This window comes from Peromyscus maniculatus, chromosome 3, assembly GCF_049852395.1.
Source record: "Peromyscus maniculatus bairdii isolate BWxNUB_F1_BW_parent chromosome 3, HU_Pman_BW_mat_3.1, whole genome shotgun sequence".
Taxonomy (NCBI): Eukaryota; Metazoa; Chordata; class Mammalia; order Rodentia; family Cricetidae; genus Peromyscus; species Peromyscus maniculatus.
In genome coordinates, this window is record NC_134854.1 from 134624882 (window position 1) to 134639676 (window position 14795).

Here is a 14795-nt window from a genome sequence, read left to right on the forward strand (position 1 = left end):
GTTATAGACGGTGCTGTAACAGATACAGGGGTTAAGCATCTTGGTGCAGCTCCCTCTGTTGCCTTCACAAGTTCCCTTACTCTGTCAATTTCCCTCCATGTCACCATGCTGCCTGAAGACCACCCTCACCAGACACAGCCCTGACCTGCAGCCCCGGTCCTTGCCAGCCTTGACAGCCATGAGGCAAATCGGTGTCTGCTGTCTATAAGTTACCCAGGCCATGAGCTTCTGTCACATCAGCAGAAAGGGACTGAGACTGAGCCAAACTTCTGGCAAGGAAGCCACATGCCCTCCAAACCTCACTACCCCTTGGGGAAAGATAAGGAAGATTTGAATGTTCAACCTCCCGAGTCCTGGATATCAGTCCCCTGTCCTGCTGAAGCTCTCAGGTGCCTTGCTGAAGATCATAGCAATGTGTGACACTGTAACCCCCCATCTTATAGGGACCCACTTCTTGGACCCACAGATTAATCTGAGCTGAAGGGACCTCCTGCCAACTCAACAGAGGTGGAAAGGACATGGGGCTTGACTTCAATTAAGCAAGCTCTTCCGCATCCTACCAGAGTGACTGCAAACAAGTTGTACTGGTTACATTTCTGTGGTTGTGATAAAACACTACAACCAAGGGAGCTTATAGAACAGTGGTTCTCAACCTTCCTAACGCTGCGACCCTTTAATACAGTTCCTCGTATTGCGGTGACTCCCAACCATAAAATTATTTTTGTTGCTGCTTCATAACTGTAATTTTGCTACTGTTATTAATCATAATGTAAATATCTGATATGCAGGATGGTCTTATGACCTGTGAAAGGGTCATTTGACCCCCAAAGGGTTGTGACCCTCAGGTTGGGAACCAATGGTCTAGACCCATGCTCATAGACCCACTCTCCTCAATCTCAAACCAAGTGGAAAAACCCTCCAGCACCCTTAGAAAACCAATAGCCCTAGAATCCAGAGGAAGCATCTCTAAAAGTAGGTCCCAGCTCTGGTCAAAAGGCCATCCTCAGTTGTGAGCCACTGGTCATTGTGAACCCTTTCGGGACCACGCTAGGGCTCTGAGATCAGTGGCACCACTAAGAGCCATCCCAGTTGTCACTCAGCAACTGAACCTCAGAAGCACCACCTTGTGAGGTCCAATAAAAGTGGCTACAGAGTGCCTATTGCACTGTCTGCTCTCCGATCTTCAGAACTCATTCACATCTTACTACTCCCTCTGTTCTTGCTATTAATTTAATAATAATAATAATAATAATAATAATAATAATAATACATCTAGCTGTTGCCATGGGTCAGGCACTGTGTGCTTTACACACATTAAATCATGGTTTTGCTCACTCAACCCTATGAGCTAGGAAATGCCTACCCTATCCATGTACAGAAGAGGAGGCTAAAGTGAAGTGAGGGAAGGTGACTTGCCTAAAGTCACACTAAGTGTGCAGAGGAGCCAGGGTGAATATGAGTTTATACAACACCATTTACACTTGGTCTTCTCAAACCCACAAGTCTCCAGATGTTCGGGGTTTAGTCTAAGCTTGGTAGCCATCAGTGTCCTTTAAAAGCATTCAGAGTCCAGCTGGGAGCAGCGCCTACTCTCAGTTTGCTCTGACATGTCTCACTGTCTGTGCATAGAAATAGTTATCTAGAGGTTCCCTGCTAAAGCATCATGGGAAACAAGCCCAGCGATGCTATCATCCCCAACTCAATAGCTGGCATGGATGCTGTACTATTCATGTGATTCGTTTTTTCCCTCAGCCTCCTTCTTCCACAGATGTTTCTGGCTACCTCTGTGCACTGTGGCCAGCATGTATTCTCTCTATGGGTCCCTGTAGTGTTGTGGGATGTTTGTACACTGTGTGAAGATACATTGCTGTGATTGGTTTAATAAAGAGCTCAACAGCCAATAACTAGGCAGGAGGTGCAGGCAGAATTTCCAGGGAGAGAAAAGAAGAAGAGGAGGCGTCGAGGGGCAGGAGAAGCCAGGAGACACAGAAAAGGAAATGAGGATGCAAGATAGAAAAGAGGTAATGCCAAGGGATAGAATATAGGTTGATATAAATCAGTTAATTTAAGTTATAAGAGCTAGTTGAGACACGCCTAAGATAAAGGCCGAGCTTCCATAATTAATATGTCCCCATGTCATTATTTGGGAGCTGGCTGGGTGGACAGAGACTCATTACACCATAGTGCCTGAGGACCAGGCCCTGTTCTCCAGGAAGCTCAATTCTGACTGCTCAGAACTTCTCACTGTTTCCCATCAGCCGGTTTCTGACAGGAGATCCTTTTGATCTGAGAGGCCAGTACAGATAATTCCTCGGCACACAGAGTCAGAAACCTTGAAGATCTTGTAGACTCGTGTATTCCCCAGTTGGCCTGGCTTTATGAAGGAAGAGGCTGTCTTGTTCCTGTGCTGTGTTATTTAAACCCACCCACTCCACCGTGTCTGCCCGGCAGCGTTTGAAGGCCTGCTCCACTTTCCAGCTCACTCGGTTTGCAAAGCTTTCTTCTTCTCACACCCGTGCCTCCCTGCCTAGCTCTTGGATTAATCTGCTGTGGTAAACACTGCGACCAAATGCAATGAGAAGGAAAGGCTTTATTTTTTGTTTTATGCACTCCAACCACAGACCATCACTGAGGGAAGTCAGGGCAGAAACTCAAGCAGGAACAGAAGTAGGAACCAGCGTCAAGCTGAAAAAAACTAACCTTCACATCTCTAAATCTGCTCTCCCCCCCCCTCCCCCGTGGTGATTTATATAAGAATGGCCCCCATAGGCTCATATTTTTTAGTGTTTGGTCCCTAGCTAGCAAAACTGTTTGGGAGTGATTAGAGGTGTAACCTTGTTATATATTTATATATTACTGGGTGGAGGGTGCTTTAAGGTTTCAAAAGCCCATGCTAGGCCCAATCTCTCTCTCTCCTCTCTCTCTCTCTCTCTCTCTCTCTCTCTCTCTCTCTCTCTCTCTCTCTCTCTCTCTCTCTCTCTCTCCCTCTCCTTTCTGACTGAGGATCATGATGTAAAGCTTTCAGCTACTGCTCCATGCCTGCTCCCCACCATAATGATCACAGACTAATCCCCTAAGACTGTAAGCAAGCCCCAAATAAATGCTTTTTTTTTTTTTTTTAATAAGAGTTGCCTTGGTGTCTCTTCACAGCAGTGGAACAGTAGCTAAGAAACCTCCAATATCTGCCCAGGTACCTAACACTTAGTCTTTTCCCACATCCCCATTATATCTCTCCCTCTACCCTTCTGGGCTTCAGGGAGACAACCAGTGGGCCACTCTGCCTTGTACATAAAGCAGATAAAATAGAGGCCTTCCAAAACAACAGCCCATTTCCCTTAATACAAAATTAATGCTGGGGAGATGGCTCAGTCAGTAAATGCTTCTCCCACAAGATTGGGGACCTATTTGATGCCCAGCATCCACATAAAAGTTTAATGTGGCCATGTGTGCCAATAAGCCCAGGAGGAGGAGAATCCCTGGGACTTGCAGGTCAGCTAGCCTAGCAGAACCAGTGAGTTCCAGGTTCAGCGAGTGTGGTGGTTTGAATAGAAATGACCCCCATAGGCTCTTACATTTGAATGCTTGCTCATTAAGGAGTGGTCTCACAAGGATTAGGATGTGTGGTCTTGTTGGAGGAAGTGTGTCACTGGGAGGGGGGTGGCCTTTGGGGTTTCAAATGTTCAAGAACTCTCAGCTACTTCTCCAGCACCATGTCTGCCTGCACACAGCCATGCTTCCTGCCATGATGACAATGGGCTAAACCTCTGAACTGTAAGCAAGCCCCACTTAAATTCTTTTCTTTGTAAGAGTTGCTGTGGTCATGGATGGTGTCTCTTCATAGCAACAGGACACTGACTAAGACAGTGAGAGACCCTGTTCTCTCCAAAGTTAAAGGGGGAGTGGCTGAGGAAGATATCCAGTATCACCCTCTGCCCTCTGTACACACATCTACACAAACATGAAGGTGCAGAATTTTAAAATGAGAGCCCAGGAAAAGGGATCAATGGGTAAAGTCCCTGCTGTACAAACATGAGGACCTGACACCCATAATGCGCACATAAAAGCTGGGTGTTGTGGCATATGCCTGTGGCCCCATTACTGGGGAAGGCAGAGACAGGATCTCAGAGATCACTGGCTAGCCAGTCTAGCCAAAACAAGTAAGCTCTGGCTTCAGGAAAAAAAAATCCTATCTCCAAAAGAGTAGAGAATTATAGAGGAAGACATGTCAACCTCTGGGCTCTGCATGTGCACACATGGGCACCTGCAAACACACACACACACACACACACACACACACACACACACACACACACAACTGAATGCTTGCTCACTAGAGCCCATAAATATACAATGGCAAAAAAAAAATCTGTATATGGGCAAAAGTTAAGTTTCTCCTCACCAACTTGTGCCAGCCCTTTATGTTGAAATGAAATATTACAGTGATACCCTCGTAGTCTGGGTAAAGCAAAGAGCTCGTGCATCAGAACAACACAGTGACCCATCGTGAGCTACAAAAGCCCCTCTTCAATAAGAATTTGTAATTATCTGGCAGAAACACCACATTCACAAGATAAACACAACCTGATGAATCGCTCCTCCTCACAGACTTTTGAAATGATCCCATTCAATATCTCAGGGACTTTTCTGGAGATGATCAAAGTCCCATTTTTTAACACATTATTAAACTCTGACAGTCCTTTCCTACACATCCTAACACACTGTTCTCCTTTGAGGCAAGGCTCAATTTTAGCTAGTGTTTACTAAGCTCTCCATGGTAGTTGGGATATTCTATTTCCTTTGGACCCTGGGCAGTGGCTGACTCCACATCTAATCGTAACGCTGCCCACTTACTCCCCAGAGTTCCATCTCTCCTGTTGCCAGCTGCCAGTGTGGCTTTTAAGAAAAAATACAATCATGTTTCACATGTATTTCTATCAATAATAGCTCACAAGGATAGTAATACATGCCATTGTGTAGAGTAGACTGGACCGTCAAAGTCTATTTAAATGTGTATGATGCTCCAATATTAACAGAATTGTATAATGACATAATACATCTCTCAGAATGTATTCCCAGTGAAGGTCACTTTGATGCTAGACTCTGCCCTTTCTCCCACATCCAGTGACAACAGCCATGTTGAGATATGTGAAGCTTTATGGAGTTAATGAGGGGATCTTGATAGTATTTGAATTATATGGCACCTGGAATATTACTCCCACATCTGTACCCCTACTCCTCCCCATCCACCCAATTCCCCAGGGAACACATGACCTATAGCCTCAACCTTCACCCCTATACTACCAGACAGCATTCTAAAGCTCCAATAATGATGATGAAAGGAGTTTTAAAGGTTACTGATGCTTAAGTTCTCACTCAGGCACTCTGTGGTAACTGAATGTGAAGGCTAGTCTTGGTTGCCAACTTGACTACATCTGGAATTAACTGAAACCTAAGCAGCTGGATATACATCTGCGAGGGATTTTTTTCCCTAATTAAATCATTCAAAGTAGGAAGACCCACTTTTATGCAGATCTTTTGAGGTGAGAAGATCCACCTTTAATCTAGGCCACACCTTCTGTGGGTAGCCTGTATAAAGGACGTGGAAGAAGGAAGCTTGCTCTCTTTGCCTGCTTGCTGTCACTCTCCCTGGCAAGTCTATTCCTTCACTGGCATTAGAGCCTACTTCTTTGAGATTCTGCTATATACTCAAGACCAACTGAGACATCCAGTCTTGTGGACTGAACAACTATTGGATTCTTGGACCTTCTGTTTGTAGACAGTCATTGTTAGACTAGCTGGACCACAGCCTTTAAGTCATTCAAATAAATCCCCTTTAGATTTATTTATTTAGACAGACAGATAGATAGATAGATAGATAGATAGATAGATAGATAGATAGATAGATAGATAGAAACAAATTCATTCTATAAGTCTGTTCCTCTAGAGAACCCTGACTAAAACCTTGACCTAATGGGTGGCCTGGACTCTGGGGTTCTCCACAGCGTACATGGTACCACACAGCCTCTCACCCTCTCAGGTTGAGTCTGTCATCACCTCCAAGCCTGCACACCCAATGGGGCCCACATTCCCAACACTCCTGTTGCTCCACACTGGGGTTGAACACCCCTACCAGCTTTCCTCAACTCAAAAGACAAGAGAGGGTCTCTTGGCTCCAGGTCTATCAAAAGCAATTGCTATCAAGGCCAGGTCTTTCTCCCACCTGGTTGCTTCCTTCACTGGCCCTAATGGCTGCTTGCAAGCCTGCATAGACCTCACTCTATTCCTGCCACCACCTGGCCTGTGTCACATGTAACAAGACTGAAGCTCAAGGTCAAAATTCTCTCAGAAACCCAAACCTTCAAAGTCTAGATGCCACGAGACTCTATCTTCTCTGGGTGAGCTCCCATGTACCCACTCTGTTTGACTCACACAGCTCCAGCAACTGGAAAGTCCCTCCTTGCAGAAATTCCCATGGCTCTTCATCCACCCATTACATCTTGTAGGAAGAGAGGAAGAGAGTCTACAGTCATATACCTTCGGTTGACCAGCAGGCTCTGCTTGGGTGGGGTCAGCAGTATCATGACTGTCTGGGAAAGCTGCTCTTAGAGAAGCCTGAAAATCCCTCCAGAGTCAGAAGTCATGAGTGAGGAGAAGCTAGATGCTTACAAGCAAATGGGCAAGAAGCCTAGAAACCATGACACCATAACAGTGGACCTGGGCAAGAAAGGAAGGACAGAGGGGAGGCAGATGTCTGGCTCACAGCCCTTGGAGCTGAGGTGCACTTCGATCATGGAAGGAGTACCATGAAGCAAGGAATGCAGGAGTCTTCCAGAAGCTGTAAGAAACAAGGAAATTGATTCTTCTCTAAACCCCAGAAGCAGTGCTGGCTTGGTGACACCTTGACTTTAGGGGTTGTGAGCCCCAGGACAAGCATTCAACACTTCAGAGTTAAGGAGTTGCGAAGACTGAGGATAGAATGTAGACAAGGTCATGATGCCTTTTAAAGTGAGAGGGAGGGAGCTCCCTCACTCCTGGAGACTTCATGGCTTGTGGCAACAAAATTCTAACATTCACATAAAGATCTCTGTGCATGCCTGCTTGTGCCAAAGTCCACTGCACTGGTGAACTCACAGCAGCTGTAGTTGCTTGCACAAGATCTGCACAAGAACAAGACAATCGGCATTCCAGGATAGAAGCGGGAGAGGCTTATGAGCCCCCATCCCTAGATGAGGAGCTGTGGACAGTTGACAGCTTCAGGGGAAGGAAGAGTAAGTATTCATTAAGAGTGTGGCCCCATCTGGCAGTGGTGGCGCACGCCTTTAATCCCAGCACTTGGGAGGCAGAGCCAGGCAGATCTCTGTGAGTTTGAGACCAGCCTGTTCTACAGAGCAAGATCCAGGACAGGCACCAAAACAACACAGAGAAACCCTGTCTCGAAAAAAAAAAAAAAAGAGTGTGTGGCCCCTTATAGGTCAATCACACCCCGGTGGATGGCCCACACCAGGTATATGGTCAGCACAAATTGGACTCAATAGATTTAAAATTTTAAAAAGAGGACACAAATTGAGAAGAGGTGAAAAGTTGGGGGAGGGATCTGGAGGGAAAAATGATAAGAAGTGTGGGTAGTGAATATGATCATACATTGTATGCATGTATGATATTCTCAAATAATTAATAAAATATTAAATTTTATATGCCAGTCATTTTGGACTAGAGCCCACCCTGTTGACTGTTCTAATGTCAAAATCCTCTTTTCCGTAAGATCTCCTTCAGAGGTACTGGGGTTTCAGGCTCCAGCCCTAGCATGGCATTGCTCCGAGCTGGGCTTCCTTACAAAGCCCAGGGGACAAAGTAACCCTGGGAAACATGTGACCTGCTCCTTCCCTCCCTTCTGTTCTTGCCAATTCATTGCTGAGGGCCCAAGAAACTAATGCCCAAAGCTGAAGGAAGGCAGCTTCCCACTGGCTCACTGGCACTTCAGGACTTTCTTCAGAGACCTCACAAATCCCCAAGGCCCTCTTCTTCTCTACAGGACTGTGAGATAAACAGTCTCAGGGGTGCAGACCTGAGATCCATCTACTCAGGAGACTGAAGCACGGACATTGCAAGTTCAAGGCCTGCCTCAGCTGCAGAGAGAGTTCAAAGACAGTCTGGACAGCCTAGTAAAATGCTATCAAAAAATAATTAAAAAGAGGGCTGAAGACATAGCTCAGTGGTAGAGACCTTGGGCATGAGGACATTGGTCCAATCTTTCCATAACTAGGGGAAGCAGGGAGACAATGAGGTTCCTCAGGCAGGAGCCATGTCTGCCTGAATCCTGAGACAGACTTTCAAGGACTGCACCTCTCTGTCTGTGCATGCAGTATGCTCGCATCTCTATTTGCCTGTCTATCTATCTAGCTAGCTAGCTAGCTAGCTAGCCAGCCAGCCAGCCATTTCTCTGTCTCTCTGTGTCTCTGTGTCTCTGTGTGTCTCTCTCTCTCTCTCTCTCTCTCTCTCTCTCTCTCTCTCTCTCTCTCTCTCTCCCTGCCTACCAAGTTGAGGTCTACATCCTACATCTTCACCATGTTATACTCAGTGACTGCTCTATACCACATCTAAGAAATCTTTGTTGATTCTTTTTTCTTTTGTTCTTTCTTTTTGAGACAGCATCTCATAGAGGATAACCTTGAACTCCTGGTCCTCCTGCCCTTACCTCCTGGGTGCTGGAATTGTAGTCAAGCACCACCATACCTGGTTTATGTAGCACTGGAAATGGAACTAAGGGTTATGGTAGACAAGCACTCTACAGAGTTCTCCTCAGCCCCATTATTTGTTGAAATAATGTATTATTCATTTTGGTTTCTTACCCACAGAGCTGAGAACAAATACCAGCATGAAGTCAAAGTAAGCTGAAGGAGAATGTGGCCCTGGGAGTGCTTCCCTCCATACAGAGGAGTTCTGCTAGGCTCATATCGAAGCCTGCTACATGAATGGAGGTACTCAGAGCCATGGGACTCCCTGCATAGTTCCTGCCTGTAGGTCTGGCTGGGTGAAATTGATGCTGCTGCTTTTTGAAGCAGAGCCTAAGATCCTTTGGGTATCTAAGTGGACAGAGACAGAAGAAACAGGTAGCTCCTCCTCCATCCCCTCTCCACTTTCCCCCCACCCCCACTGTCCTCACCCCTCACAACAATAGCATGAAGCTTCCAACAGACCAGAGCAGAGGATAACCAAGTGCACAATCTTAGAACATTAATGGGCCCTGGGTCAGCCACTGTGTTCTCCAAGAAATCTGCAGAACACTTTCTCAGTTTCATCTCCCTATGCATTGCTGACATGCTGAATGTCAGCACTCTTCTAGCTACTTAGTGATGGAGGCTAGTCTCAGTCGGAGAGAGAACAGCAAGCTCACCCACATGACCTTCCCAGCAGCTGGCTCCTGTATGGTGCCTTCTAAATATGGTGTTTCACAGTTGGTCCTTGAAGCTGAAAACAGCTTCTGGTAGAAGAATGAATTCCACCAGAACAAAGCAGAGGTCAGTGTCTCCTACTATAGTGTCTGTTCAAGGGGGGTGAATGGAGAGGAAGGGGAGGGTGAAGAGATCTCAAGGAGACATTGGATGCAAGAGGAGTGCTAGTTAACACTGATTGCCAACCTGACAGGAGCTAGAGTCACCTAGGAGACAACTGTAAACTGGAGTTTCTGTTCACCCAGCAACTCCTAAATACCCAGCAGCCACTTCCCAAATTACCACACAGAGGCTTATATTAATTATAAATGATTGGCCGGTAGCTCAGGCTTATTACTAACAAGCTCTTACACTTAAATTAACCCATAATTCTTGTCTATGTTTAGCCATGTGGTTTGGTGCCTTTTCTCAGTATGACACTCTCTTCTTGCTTCCTCTGCATCTGCCTGGTGACTCCTGACTCTGCCCTTCTTCTTCCCAGCATTCTTAGTCTGGTTGCCCTGCCTATACTTCCTGCCTGGCTACTGGCCAGTCATCATTTTATTAAACCAATTCACGTGACAAATCTTTACAGTGTACAAGAGGATTATTCCATGGCAGATAATGGTCTTGGTATGTCTGAAAAGGAGTTTAGTTTCTAGGTTGGATTAATTGAGGTTGAATGAATTAGTTTCTAGGTTGAATTAATTAATTCATCCTAAATGTGAGTGACTCCATCCCATGAGCTAGGGTCTTATATTGGGTAAAAAGGAGAAAATGAGCTGAGAACCAGCATCCCTCTCTCCATGCATCCTGACTGTGGACAATATGGCCAGCTGCCTCCCTCTCCAGCTGCCATGGCCTCCCTGCCATGATGGACTGTACTTTTACACTGTGAGCCAAAATAGGCCCTTCCTTCCTTAAGGTGTTTCTTGGAAGGTATTTTGTCATAGCAACAAGAAAAGGGAATAATACAGAGAATGACCTGTGGGAGGCAGGGAAGCCTGTGAGCATTTTCTGGCATTAATAACACAAGTAACCAGAACAGGTTGGTACTAAAGAGGTTTATTTTAGTACCAGCTTCTGTTAGACCATGGGCCAGCAGAGCCTTGTGAGAGCCAGCTTTCTATATGGACAACCACAGGGCCACATACTTAGAAGATGCCTTGTCATGGTTGGGATGAAGTGTGTCCTCTACAGACCCAGGTGTTGGAACACTTGGTCCCCTAGCTGGTGGCGTTGTTTGGGAAGGTTATGGAACCTTTGGGACATGAGGTCTGCCTGGTGATGTCAGTCTGGGGGCCTTTGGCCAGTCCACTTCCCACCTGAGAGGTCTGCTTTCCTTCTGTGACCCAGATGCCAAGTCACAAGCTGTACAGGCCTCAAGTTTCATGTTTTTGATTCTTCTTTCACAGGGGCTCTTCTTTTCTGTTATGATATGGACTTGGTAAATTATGTAATCAGTCTTCCTGAAGTGTCTGCTAGCTGGCCTGACAGCTCACTTATCCCTCTTCTCTTTTTGCCCTTGGCTCTCCCTCAGTTCACTGCCTTCATGCCTCCGGCCAAGGCAGGCTCCCCCTTTCCTGAGCAGCCTGCTCCATGTCTGGATGTAGTTCTTCCTGGTACCTTAACAACAGGCCTTCCAGCTGTCACTGTCCAGCAGCCTGTTGGGATCCAGGCACTGGGTTTGTCAATTCAAAGTCTACTACTGAATATATCGCATCTTCCAGTTCTGTTCAACCTTTGGACACTGTGACATGACATTGTCCTCTAGAAAACTCATACTTAGGAACTGTGCAATCAAGTTATAAAAAGGAAACCCCACAAAACCATCTCATGCTGTTTTACTTGAGTCTAGACTTTGTCCACATTCATAGCTTTCCTCAGCCACATGTGACCTGTGGATCATGGGTTGGATGCACTTTCAGTAACTTGACCAAAGCTCTTTGGTCCTTCCCTTTTATCCATCTCTTTTCCAGGCCCAAACTGCCCTGTCTCTCCCAAGACATGTTTCAAACCCCACCTTTACTGTACTCACTCTCTTTAGATACGGTGTTGTTACCCAAGGTCACAGTCAAGTGTGGAACCTAAACAAGGCTCCAAGCCTAGTCTGACCCAATCGCTTTCACCTGTCTCAGCAGTAGATTCCAATCGATGCCCCTAGGGATTTCATTGTCTTATTTCAAAAACAATCAAGCTTTTTCAGTTTCTCTCTCATGGTAGGAAGGGAAGATATTCAGTAGTCATAACACCAGTGAGTTTGGGGACAGTGACCTGCTCATAAGCACATGGCAGTTCTGTCTCCAAATCCTAAATTCTTCCCTCCACTAGCCAAGACTTCAAGGACCTCAGTTTCTTTATCTACACAATTAGAAAGCTGGATCTCTTCAACCCTCGAACACTGTGGTTTCTCTTCGAAATACACACCTCAAAACCAGGTAGGGAAGACATCAGAAGCCCTTTGCCTAGTTCTAAAGATCGTATGGGAAAAAAAGCAAATAATTCCACCCTCATAGGCCTTGAAATAGCCACCTCCTAGTAGGAGGCCTACCCATCCCATTGAAAGAGAACAGATACAAGCATCCTCGGGAAAGGCAATCTCCATCCTCTCTATCATCATCTTGTTATGTCTGTGTTAGTCAGCTTTTCGCCACCACAGCAACCCAAGGCCACTGACTTGAAAAGAGGAAAGACTTGTTTTGGCTCACAGTTTTAGAGGTGTCAGGTCCACAGTTGGCAGACCCTGTTGTTTTCACCAGTGTTACAGTGGGTGTAGCCCAAGCTAGGCTCTGATTGCTATCCTGGTCCACATGGAACTAAGCTATAGCATTCTCTCTTTCTCCCAATCACCTAGAAGAATGAACTCTACATTCCTAGGACTGGAGATCTTAGGGACCTATAAAGGGGCATGAAAAAGACCCCAGTAATGCCTAAGGGACATAGAGTTTTTCTAGTTACCCAACATTTGTCCTTAGGGAAGTGACAATGTGTTAAGCTACAAATCTACAATCCCATCCTGTGTGGCTTAGAGGGATCACCAATGGCAGACATAAAACATAAATGAAAACTATTGAGTGGGGCTTCTAGTAAAGCTCCTAATGGGACTAACTCCAATGACAAATGCCTTCCCTTGCCCCTCCTCCTTACCATTTCTTCTTATCTAGACTCAGATGTGATGGCTGGAGGAAGGGCCTCCACCTATGCATGATGTAGCTTTGAGGTGAACAGAACAGAATAATGATGATTCAGATATCCACTTCATGAAGTGGCCAAAGCAGTCTTAAACTGTCTGTTGCAGTACAGGGGGGGAGATATCTCTATTCTGTTGAAGCCACATGATTTCTGCATCTTTATTATTAGCAGTAGATAGGGCCTGCTGCCTCTAGTTTTACTGTCTTCCTTATTTTTTTTTTTTTTTGAAACAGTCTCAGGTAACCCAGGCTGACCTCAAACTTTTTCCATGTAGCAAAGATGACCTTGAACTCCTGGTATGCCCATCTTTACCCTCCTACTCCTAAGTGCTGGAATTGCAGGCTGATCCACCATACCCAGTTTTATGCAATGATGCAGATGGAGTCCAGGGTTTCTAACAATTGAGCTACACCCCCAGTCCACCCTTTACCCCCAACTCTAGCTTTCTGATCAGCCTTCTTACCTCAAACTTCATCCCGTTTCCATCTACCCTATATGTGGGCACCAGTGACCTTCCTCACACACAAGCCACCTCTGCCACCACAATGCAGTTAGTGGTTTTCCAACGCTTCATGTTAGTTTTCAAGGCTATGACAAAATGCCAAAGGGGAACATTTTAACATTTTAAGGGGGGAAGATTTATTTTGGCTCATTTAGTTCCAACCCATAGTCACTTGGCTGCATTGCTTCTGGGCCTGCATCTAATAAGACAGAGCGTCAGGGTGCAAGAGCTCTGTAGAGCAACACTGCTCACTTCGTGGCAGCCAGGAAGCAGAAAGAGTGGGAGGTCACCTCTCAGGACAAAATGTGCCTTTCAAAAGCATGCCCCTAGTAGCCTACTTCCTCCCACCAAGCCCCACCTCCTGGTAGCTTATGAATTCACCAAAGGATGAACCCATTGATGGAGCTAGACCCCTCATGACCGATCCAACATCTCTCAACAGAACTACCAGCTGGAGACCAGACCTCTACATGCAGGCCTTTGCAGGGGCTGCTTCATATCCAAGCCATCACCCACCTCTAGATATAAGTGTGTGTTCTTCTGCAAGACACCTGGGATGCTTCACACTGAGGATGCAGCCTGTTCCCATCCCTTATCACCTACCCATCTCTGGTCCCAGGCACCCTGTTATCTTGTCAGTCCATGCTTCTCAATGTGCCACTTCACACCCCTCTGAAGCCATGGTTGTTCTATTTAAAGAGTTTTCTGTGACAGGCTCCTACTCACCCTCGAATGCCTAAGTCTACAGCCACTTACCAGGAAAACTTTCTGGAGGGCATCAGGGAAAACACCACATCCCGTAGACTTGTCTATAAACCACGTCTAATTTATATCACTTGCCACACTGCCCAGGAGTCCATCAGCTTCCAATCATTCCATCCTAGCCCAGGCCCTTGAGGCAAGACAAAACTTGATCAAGAACTTTATCCCCAGCTCTTAAATCCTGAATGAATGTGTAGATGATTGGATAAGCAACCCACAGCCCTTGGCCTCCAGGATTCAAAATTGTCGTCCTCCATATGCTGCAGTTTGAAGCCACAGCCAAATTGTAAGATGGCCTGAGAAAGTGTCTGAAGGGGGCACCTCACTGGTAGATGGACAGCCTGAAGGCTAGAACCAGGGCCATTTGAAGGTAGCAACCCAGGCACATAGAAAATGGAACAACACCCTCATCCAGTGTTCCCCTCTTCATGTCTCATCCCCAAGCCCACACCAACCTGTACTCCACTGACTCCCCTTTCAGGGGAAAACCACAGACCTGCTCCAAGGCATGGAAGAGCGGGGCCAAGATGTTAGACTCTTCTGTGTCAAATCAGAACAAAGACAGCTTCAGACCATCATTAGCTCACTCTTCCGAGGCTTAGTCTGTTACACTTAGAACAAATGTTAGAGAAAATGCCTGCGACAATGGCAAGCGCAGGGACACCGGGGAAGATAAAGAAGAGGTTTGTAACTGGGTCCACAACAGCCAAGCTAACTAAAGAAAACCAACAAGGCCAACCTCAGGCAGGTTCCAGCCAGCGTTCAGAGCCTCCCTGAGGAGCTCGTGAAAGACACGGATGCCCTTTCTGTAATAAACTTCTCGACTCTACAGGCACCTACACCTTCATACACAGTCCTGATTTCCCTGTAACAGGTTGGATTGTGGGTGAGGATGGCTAAAAAGCCTC